Source organism: Populus alba, chromosome 10 (genome assembly GCF_005239225.2).
Source record: "Populus alba chromosome 10, ASM523922v2, whole genome shotgun sequence".
Lineage (NCBI taxonomy): Eukaryota > Viridiplantae > Streptophyta > Magnoliopsida > Malpighiales > Salicaceae > Populus > Populus alba.
In genome coordinates this window covers 10,533,483-10,544,123 of record NC_133293.1, presented here as the reverse complement: position 1 = coordinate 10,544,123, position 10,641 = coordinate 10,533,483, and the positions used below count along the sequence as shown (strand labels likewise).

The window sequence follows — 10,641 nt, the reverse complement described above, 5'->3', positions numbered from 1 at the left end:
TCCCTTGCCTTACAAATGACATCACGTCGGTTTTTCAATTGCCACGAAGGGCTCTCTCTCTCTCTCTCTCTCTCTCTCTCTCCTCTTGATTGGTCAGCAGTGACTTTCATTGAGGTTTAGATTTGACCTTTTTCGTGAAATGGTTTCGTATAATTCAGTAACAGGGATTAAATTAGGTTATTTTTACGAAAGTGTTAAAGTCACTGTAGAAACATCCTCTCCTTAGCTCTTTACCTCAGTAACCTCACAGATTGTGATTATGAAAATACTACACAGAAACTTGAAGGCCTAAAATAAAGACATAACCTCAAGGGCTAAGCTATGGCCATCTCTGTTCTGTTTCGTACGTGTACTAGATTAGTTCTTCATCTCATCAGCTCGAGTACCGAAAGTGTCGTGCATTATGCATCTTCAAGAATTTTCATCTCTCATTGTGATGAGCATGCATTCTCACACATCTCCTCCTGTGAAGCCTATGCACAGACATGCTGTAAAATCATAAGGGATATAACATGGAACTCTTATACATAGGAGATATACAGATCTATATACACATGTAAGAGGTTAATCTTTCATTTAATAAAAAATCTTGCTTTTTGTATGATTACATGATGTGAATAATTCTAACTCCAAATTTACATCCATTTATTTATCTTGTAATTTGGACTCCTGGTGTCTGGTAGAAGATTTTAAAGTTGGTATTGATGTGATCAATTTATTCACATATGCCAATCAACTGCGATCTACTGAATCTACGTAAAAGAAATATATTAGCACAAAAACATGATAATATGCTCTGAATCCCATCATCTCAATTCGACTCTTTAACGAGTTCTGTAAAATATCATACTGCTTGAAAATGTAAATTATTAATAATTGATTTTTACAGAAAAACTCGGCTCGGCTAGGACATGGTAGAAGCGGAGCCCAAAAGCAGGTAAAATATCCAAGTCTGTTAAGAACATGTTTGACATTGTGATCTTTTTCTCAAAATTTAAATTATTTTAAAATAATTGATTTTTTAATATGTTAATATCAATAATTAATTTTAAAAAAAATTATTTTAATATATTTTAAAATAAAAAAAATATTTAAAATACAATCTCCATTACATTTTCAAACGTGCACGTCACCACCGTAATCATCAAGATTTTTAACTGGATCCCACTTCAAAAGGCATAGACTTCTGACGACATCCGGCCCCACAAACAAAGGTAGGCCCACACTAGTTCTATTCTGCTACAGTAATAGGTCGTGTCATCGTCTCATGCTAGAGCATTTGTTTAGGCAAGTGAGTTAATAATGGTGTCAACTTTAGATGACTGAAACACCCTTTGAAAATGCATGAATGTTCTTGTAAAGCAAGGGCCGATCTGGAAGTTAAGCCGAAAGAAGGAATCTGGAGACGCCCGACTGGAAATGATGGGTCTACACTGTTAATGATGGACATGATCACAGTTACCAGGCTCGAGAGGATCCCCATCTCTTACTACAGAGAGAGAAGCCTGGAGGCTGGAGATTCTATCCTGTTCGTCTTCTTCTAATTTAACGGAAATTTCATCTTATCTATACATAATATAACATTCGAGGACAGATTTTAAGAAAGGTTACGTATACAATTCATTCACCTAATCGTTCTGCGAAGAAATATCTGTGTAAATGAATTAAAGAAGAGCCTGTTGTATGTCATGCTTGAGGATGCTGATTAGGATGGAAAACTGATGAAGGAGAAGCTCTTAAAATGGAGTTTTGTGCATGCATGACTCTGTCTGTATGTGGAAGATTGGTGACGTGAATATTAGATAATCAATTAATGTCGGAGAAGTCTTGAGATTCGAAAAGCCACGTTCTTATCAAGAGGGATACTCATACTCTGTCCTAAGCACGGAATTTAACAAAATTTATGTGCCTAATACAAACAAGCAAAAGCAAAAGCAAAAAGAAAATACAAATCTCTGCTGTGGAAGAAAATTGCTGCGATCGATCGGTTGTCAAAGATGAGCCAACTAATGTATTGTTCTTTCTGTAATTCATGCATGATTCTGTGTTAGTATAGAATTCATAGTTGTTAGGATATATATATCATGTGGCAGCACAAAGTTTTTGAAAATAGAGTTGTGATTATTCGGTTTTGGCAATATATTGAAGTAGGTTTTGCAACTGGAGAGGGTCTGGCTTATAAGATGAACAGTTTATTGTTATTTCAAAAAAGGCGTCAGTAAGATTTGTGTTCGAGGAGGTCTGGTGATGAGCTCTTGAACTCGATGTTTTCGATGTCTCATATAATTGGAGGGCCTCTTTTAATCCAAAATTTTGAAAGAGTGAAGCATAATTGCTAGACCTAGAAGAACAAATATATTGGATGAAAAAACGCAGCGGATGAGGGTATTGTTTTGTTGTCGCTGTTGATATTAAAATTAACAAATATAAATAGAAATATTGACAAAAAATTTTTATTAATATATTACGGTGATATTTACTAACTAAATTTTCATCACTAAAATCATATGATTACTAATAAAATTATTGATAGTATTTTATCGGTGATTATATACAATTTTACCAATAGAATTTTATATAGATCTCCTTTCAAAGATATGCTAAATTGTACTAAGAAAATTGTATATTAAATGAAGTGAATAACTTTTTTTGTGTGTATTTTATTTGGAAAGCTATTAATAAATTTATTAACGATGGATTTAATTGCTATAGATTATAAATTACAAATAAGCATCAGTAGAAAAAGTCTAGTGAAGAGCCATTGACAAAGAAGTTAGGGCATAGAAGAAATCATAAAGAGAAAGAGATAAGGCCATACGATGCCTTCTGTATCAAAAAGACAGGTCGCAAATGTCCAAAAAAAAAAAGTCAGTAGGAACTTGGTGACACTAGCAAGTGTCGTTTTTTTCCAGGACTTGAATCATATTTGTGTGATCATTCTATACTTTAACAGATTTTTGAAAAAAAAATAAAAATAAAATAAATACATATATATATATATATATGTTATGGATATAAATTTATTATATTGTGATTAGGAAATAAATTGATGTAAAGTTGAGTGATGATAATTTTTTGTTATTTCAAGCTTGAATTTTTTTTATTAAAAACATGTTTTGTTTTTTTGCTTTAAAAATACTTTTAAAAAATTATTATTATTTATTTTTTTTAATTTAAATTAATATTTTTAAATTATTTTAATGTGATAACAAACACAAAAAGCCAAACCCAAAACAATAGAATTGAGTTTGTTCATCATATTCAAAGTTATTAGATATAGTTTTGTAACCAAACCGAAAACATTTAAAATCACATTTTATATTTTTTTATATTTAAAATAAAAATAATCATTAACCCGCTATAAAAACACCATAATATGCTATTTCGTCGATTAAAAAAAAAGTGTAAACAAAGCGTAGAAAGAAAACATAAAAAACAAATACAAAAGGCAATTGATAATTCATTTTATACTAATGGTAATTGATTTTGATGGTTTGTACAGGTGTTGTTGACAGGGGCAACGTCAATTTCAAGCAGTAAAAACTAGCAGCTGCAGGCAAATCAAATTTAAAAAAAAAATATATATAACATGTTATTAATATATTTTTTTAAAACAAAGAAAAAATTTAATGTGTATTTTAACTTTTAAAAAATAAAGAATAGTATGTGTTGATAAATATTAAAAAAATTATTAATGTTAACTAGAGATTAAATAAAAAAATAGAGAAATATATACAAACTTGGAGATCATTTTCGGTTCGATTCGGTTTTGAACTGAAAAAAAACAACCAAACCGGTTTTTTTTTTTTTGAAAAAAAACCGAAACCGAACCAAAACCGAGTCAAACCGACCGGTTTCGGTCTGGTCCAGTTCTATTTTTTATTCCAAAAAACCGAGACAACCTATATGCTCATATTTCTTCTTGAACTCGCCAGTAAAATACCTTTTCACAACTAGAATCTAATAATACAAATTGATATGCAGATCACCGAGTTGAAGTTGTCAGTGGATAGCCTTGAGAAGGAGATGGACTTTAGGCCGTTTGGGATTGAGGTGTGACCTGCTTTTTGAAAAAATTCAAACTTTTTTTTTTTTAAAATTGAGTTCGGTTTGTACTTTCTGGATCGTTTTGATGTGCTGATATCAAAAATAATTTTTAAAAAATAAAAAAAACATTATTGGCATGCTTTTCGGCACGAAAAGCTATTTAAAAAGCAACAGCTACCACACTCCCAAACACCCTTGCAAAGCTGAGAGATATTGAGATTTTATGTCAGAGCCCTGGGATTGAAAACCTACCAGTACTGTTTCTGTTCTAAAAATACCCATGGAGGCATTTCTATCAGATTGTTTAGCTCAGTAACTAACTATTCTCCCAAGTTCTAAATCGTCATGTCGTGTTTTTTCCACAGGTTGTTGCAGCGATGAAGAGAATCCTTTATTCTACTGACGATGATCAAAGAGAAAGAGAGGGTTGGAGAGAAAGGGGGGGGGGGGGGGGGGGGGCTGCTGGGAGGGAGATGGAGAGAAAGAGAGGGAGGGGGGGCTTTTTTTGAACCGGTTCGGTTCGGTCCAGGTTAACCGGTTCCTGCATTACAAAACCGAAAACCGAACCGAACCGGGATTTTTCCTAACTATTCTAATCGGGTTTTTTTTTTCGGTTCGGTTTTTTCAGTTAATTTTTTCTCGGTTTATTCGGTTTTTTTTGCACACCCCTAATACAAACTAAGATACTTACTGAAAAAAACTTAGATTTTTTTTATTTAATTTTATGAAAATAATTTGTTTTTGTAAAAATAATAATAAGTTAAATTAAACTAAATAATTTGCTAATATAATTCCTCATTTTCTTATCAATTTTTTTAAGTAATTTTTTTTCTATGATCTTTGTTTAATAAAAATCAAGAGCATTAAGAAAAAATATAAAAAAATGACAATTTGAAATAAAATAGACATCTCTCTAATTAAAACTTTTTTTTTATTTTGTTAACATGCTCCATTTATTTTATTTTATTTTTACAATAACACTTGTTTTTCAAATGTCTCATCATAATCATAAAAATAAATTTTAATTTTAAAAAACAATATCATTATAAATTCAATGCGAATATAATAAAAAAATATAAAAACAATACACCGCTCACATGTTATAAAATAATATATTTTAAAAAATTATATAAAGCCTGACTCATCTTAACAGATTAATATGAAGACGGCTTGACTTGAACAATTGCATAATTCAAATTTCAAAATTAAATCAAGTGAGATTTGACTCGATATGACTTGATAAGCCTAATTAATCAAAATACAACTCGATCAAAACCTGATTTGATCAAGTTGAATAACTTTGTATAACTTTGTTTTTTTTATTTATCTAATCATACAATAATAAAAGTCAATTTATGCAGCAAAGCAAATAAATAAAAATCTTTAAAAAATATTTAAAACAATATGAAAGGTTGTACAAAAAAGATACTTGTTAATGCTATCAAAAACAATTTACTACAATCTAACTCTGAAACAAAGTAAAAATAATAATAATTGTATTTGATAAAATAATATTCAAAATAAATTCTTAATTAATTTATTTAAATGAATTGTAATTCAAATTGACAATAAAAATTGCCTAAAGGAAATATGAAAAAGGGAAATCTTTCTTGTGAAAAGCCAAAATAAAATGGAGAAATGAATAGAAAAAAAAATAGACATTTAGATAAACAAACCCATGACAGCAAATCAAACCAGAGACAAAAAAATACAATGAATAGCATGTTGTTTGGTAGTTTGGTTGTAGTTATTTTTTAAAGTGTTTTTTCATTTAAAAATGTATTAGAATATTTTTTTTATTATTTTTTAAAAAATCATATTTAATATCAATGCATCAAAATGATATGAAAACATAAAAAAAAATATTAATTTAAAATAAAAAAATAAAAAATCTTAAATTTTTATAAAATTATTTTTAAAACACAATAATAAACCTAATATTACCTGAGATGATTAAGCGTTATCCTAAAATTTTGTTGCCGAGAAAAAATGAAAACAATTCTAAAAAATATATCGATAAATAAGTGTGTTTGTATTTGAGGTGGAGGTTGAGATTTGGGTATGGAACCCACTAAAAAGCTATAAAAAATAAAAATAATAGCTTTTATGAATGAGTTTTATGCATAAATAGATTGCACCTAACCACAATCTCAACCACAAAATCTAAAACAAACACACTTAAATAAACAGCGTCTAATGTTTTGAGCGGTCGATGAAGAGACTTGGATAGAGCAAACGAAGGCAAACATTAGTGGACACATTTAATAGACGATAAAAGGTCAAAGTTGATCGCTAGCAAAACAATGTTTAATTTTGTTATTGGATTTTTAGATATTTTTGAGCATATTTATTTTTATATTTAAAAAAAAATATCTTCAAAATAATTTTAAATTGTTTTTATATTAAAAATAATTCTTTTAAAAAAACATTATTATTTTAATATATTTTCAAATAACAAAACACTATAAAAAACAACACAGCCCTTTAAAAAACTCCCAATGACTATAAAACATGTTACTTTCTTGCTTTAACGCTGGTCAAACTTTTTTTTTTTTTTGCCGTATCAGCTTGTCGGCCAGTTCTCTTTTTTTTATTCGTTTTAAGCATAAGTTTGCACAGTATTTTAGAAAAAAAACAACGAATTCTCTTAACGGTGAAATCTTTATTAAAAAAAAATACTCAAAACCTTGTATCAGATTGGCTCCCACCACGTGGCAAACTATAAAAATTAGTGTCGAAACTTTAACACTTTATCTATCATTGGAGATATTGCTTTTTCATATTGAGTTTTAAAAATATTTAAAAAAAAATTAATTTTTTTTTATTTTAAATTAATATATTTTTAATATTTTCAAATTATTTTAATATACTAATATCAAAAATAATTTTTAAAAAATAAAACAAATTATTTTAATATATTTATAAATAAATAAAAAACACTTTAAAAAACAACCACAACTATAATTCAATACAAATCCGCATGATCAATTTCTCTTTTTTCGGCAAGAATGAATAGATTGATTTCAAGGACACCTTGTAAAAATATCATCTTGAAAAAAAGCATTGTCTGACAAGCTTTGCAGCAGAATGCGCGAACCACGTCAATAAAAATTACAAAAAGAAAAAACACATGATGATGAATATCCAAAGTGATCAATTACATGCTGCAATATGAGGATCTAAGCAATTTGGGAGAGAGAACTCAAATTCAAATTTGTAGTTGTGTATGTTGGTCCCAAAATAGAACCATATATGGCTTTGGCCTAAACTTTTCCCACTACACCGAGTCTATTTCCAAGGTTTTCATTTTTTTTTCCTGTAAAATAGCAGCAAGTCTTTATTTGAAAATGTCTAGCAAAACATAAGAGTGTTTGTCTATAGAATTCCTATAGTTTTTTATAACTTGGTCTCCTTCCTTGAGTAGACAGTAGGTTGTAAAAGTAACTCTCATGCCCAAAGTTGATAGTTTTATTCTAATATCCGAAATATAGGATATGAAGCTAAAACTTACGTGCTTTGAACATGCTAACAACAATAAACACAATCTCATATTAAGTATTCTAAATTAAAAATAAGTGTCATCTTGTTATAAACAAAACTTTGCCCGCAGCACAGAGTCTCTTCACTAGCCATCACTCTTATTTTTGGCATATATAACTACCGCTCTTCGTCTAACAATGTCTTGCAGTCTTTGTCAGAAGAAAGTCTTATACCATCAAATAATTTTCCTCCTTCATTGAGTAGATATTAAGCAAAACCTAACAGGATCAAGAGATCTCAAGGAGTAACTCAGCATTATTTAAACAGGGTGAGTGATGCATGTCTAAAACAGCCAATCAAAAAGAGTCATAATGAAGTTCATTCGATCAACAAATCCTGACAACATCTAGAGATCTCAAGGAATAAAATCACACAGTGGTTGCAAGCAGCCATAGCCTAGGTGTCAGCTGTGCAGTGCGGATAGGCAGCTGAGGGAAGCCAAAAAAGCGAACATCAATCATGTGCAGGCACATTGGAAAAAAAAATAACACAGTTGATCACCATGCGGGCATAAACAACATGGCTGAAACAGTTAAGGTATTTGACTGAAGAGAAGCTTTTTTTGCTGGTCACACAGTGGTTGCAAGCAGCCATAGCCTAGGTGTCAGCTGTGCAGTGCGGATAGGCAGCTGAGGGAAGCCAAAAAAGCGAACAAATCATGTTGCAGGCAACATTGGAAAAAAAAATAACACAGTTGATCACATGCGGGGCATAAACAGTCTGAAGAGAAGTTTTTTGCTGGCTGAAACTTTTCCAGCATTCAACAAAGATGAAATGAAAGACAAACGTTGTAATGATGGTCAGAAAAACCTTCATGATTTTATATGATAAGCACAATGCAAGATGGAGGCAGGTCTGGTAGGGGAGTGGTATTGTAAAAAGATACTTGTAAATGAGCATGTTTAAGTCATGAAATTTTTGTGTCCAATCATGGTAGTCTTGCATTTGAAAAAAGGTAGATCCTTGTGCCAATGTTGACAAAGCTGATTTTAAAAAAAAGTCAGGTGGAAAAAAATCAGAGAGCCAATCTTAGGCTATCAAAAGCATAACATGGTTTTTCTTCGTAATGAGAAATGATGATGTGGAACTTCAAAGCTGGCCACCTTTTTTTTCTCTTCGCAGGTATTACTTGACAGAAAAACATATATAGGAGCGAAAAAGGTAGTTACCTTTGCTGGGGATGGCGTTGACGCACACATCCTCTTAAGAAATTTTTTTGAAGATCTCGCATTATAGAGAGCAGTTGTTTCTTAGCCAAAAAAGAATAATGAAGAGAACAAACACAAAAGGGCATAATGACAACTTGAAGTGGCAAATTAAAATAAAATAAAATAAAACCCATAAGGCAATGAGCAGCGCAGGTCTTGAATCGAATGACTGGAGGAGAAAAGTTTATTTGATGCAAAAAGAAAAACAAAGAACAACCATCAAGAACTTGATAGAAAGAATCATTATTATCTTGCTGGTAAGAAACAATCTTTTTTCTGTTAGAAGGTTATGAAAATGAAATACCAAGAATAAAAAAAAATAAAACTTGCTGAAAACTAAAACCATAGACAGAAGAAAAAAATAAATGAAACTGAAAAAAAGAGGAGAGAAATAGTAGCTCCCTCACCTATTTTGTAAGGAGCCAACAAAAGCTGCCACTGAAACAACATGCAAACACCAACAAAAACCAAAAGAAAATTAGTTTTCTATACCAAAACACCATCAATATTGATTCCAGCACAACAAACTAAACTAATAAGCCTGGGCTAAAAAAAAAAAAAAAACAATTAAAGAAATCATGTTCATCACACAAAACCACAACTAAATAACGTTAACAGACTAAATAATACCACGACAAATCATATGATTCCTAACTGTTTCCACCATCCTCCTCGTCACTTCCGTCCTCAAAAACATCAGCCAAAGACAACATAGAACTCCTCTTTTTCCGATTCTACAACCGAAGCTCCTTCCCAGCAAAACAAACATATCAATCAACAAAACCTAGAAAATAAATACTAAACACAATAATGAAACTCATCCTTTCTGTAGCTTTTCTAGCATCCCCTTCTCCTCCTCTTCAAACACACAAAACAACAACGACATTGACTAAACACCTTAGCATTTTTAACAGCATTAATAAAAAAAGAAATTAGAAAAAGACGGCATGGAACTTTATCACCTTCTCTACACATTGTTTTCTTGTAATCAAACCAGAAATCTCGTTCCTAAATGTAATTCAAGAATGTAATAGAACAAATTAAGCACGGATAATCATCAAAACAAACCCAATCTCTGCTGACCAACAATTAATCAAGCAAGAATGGTTAAGAACCTAAAAAGGAGCATTTCTCAGAAACCTTGGAGATTCTACCTCAGCGGAACTTGACCCGAATTGGAGGATATCGGGTTAGCCCTTAGCAGAGGAGGACTTGGTTCTAGCTGGGTGTTGTTGGGGTTTCATCGAGGGCTGATTTTAAATGAGGACGTGACTGGTTTCTGGCTCTAGATCGTTCCTCTTTTCTTCTTTCAAGAAGAAATCAAATTCCTCGATCAAGATTGCTTTAATCCAGGCTGCCCGCTGCTGCCCTCCCTTTATTGCTTGCCTCTAGCATGGCAAAAGGGACCAAAAATAGCTGATACCTTCCCTCTCTTTTTTTCTCCCGATCCTCTTTCAAGTTTTAAAGCGCCCCTCACTCATCTCTCCAGGCTCTCCTCTCCTTTTCCCTCGGTCTCTTCATTTGTAAAAAAAAAAAAAAATGCAGAGTGAGACTTCAGCCAGTTAAAAGGGCAAAACTGTAAGCACACTATTAAAGTCCACGGTGAAACTGAGTGTGTACCTGTGCACCAAACAATAAAAAAGCCACACGTTTTAGTGTTTTCGGTAATAAATATCAGTAGATATGATATTGAAAATTAAGTGCATGGGAAAATAATAATAATAATGAAAAGTAAGTGCATGGGAAAATAATAATAATAATCACCAATTTGATTTGTATCGTTGTGATTAATTGTGTTGAAAACATGTACATGCTTACTGGAATCAAATAGACTCATGTATTGTCC

At 31.3% G+C, this 10,641-nt stretch overlaps 1 long non-coding RNA gene across 3 annotated transcripts; it reads right to left on the bottom strand.

Annotated features, from left to right (window-relative positions):
- Nucleotides 1-7,573: 7,573 nt before the first annotated feature.
- LOC118046604 (uncharacterized) lies at nt 7,574-10,331 on the bottom strand. 3 transcript variants are annotated; one of them, XR_012170858.1, is made up of 4 exons: nt 9,950-10,331; nt 9,203-9,233; nt 8,757-8,811; nt 7,574-8,216 (listed from the first exon to the last, which is right to left on the bottom strand). It is a non-coding gene; the product is annotated as an uncharacterized lncRNA (long non-coding RNA). The 3 variants fall into 3 exon arrangements; XR_012170857.1 differs by lacking the exon at nt 8,757-8,811 and having other exon boundaries at nt 9,950-10,330; XR_012170856.1 differs by lacking the exons at nt 9,203-9,233; nt 9,950-10,331 and having other exon boundaries at nt 8,757-9,196.
- Nucleotides 10,332-10,641: the final 310 nt, after the last annotated feature.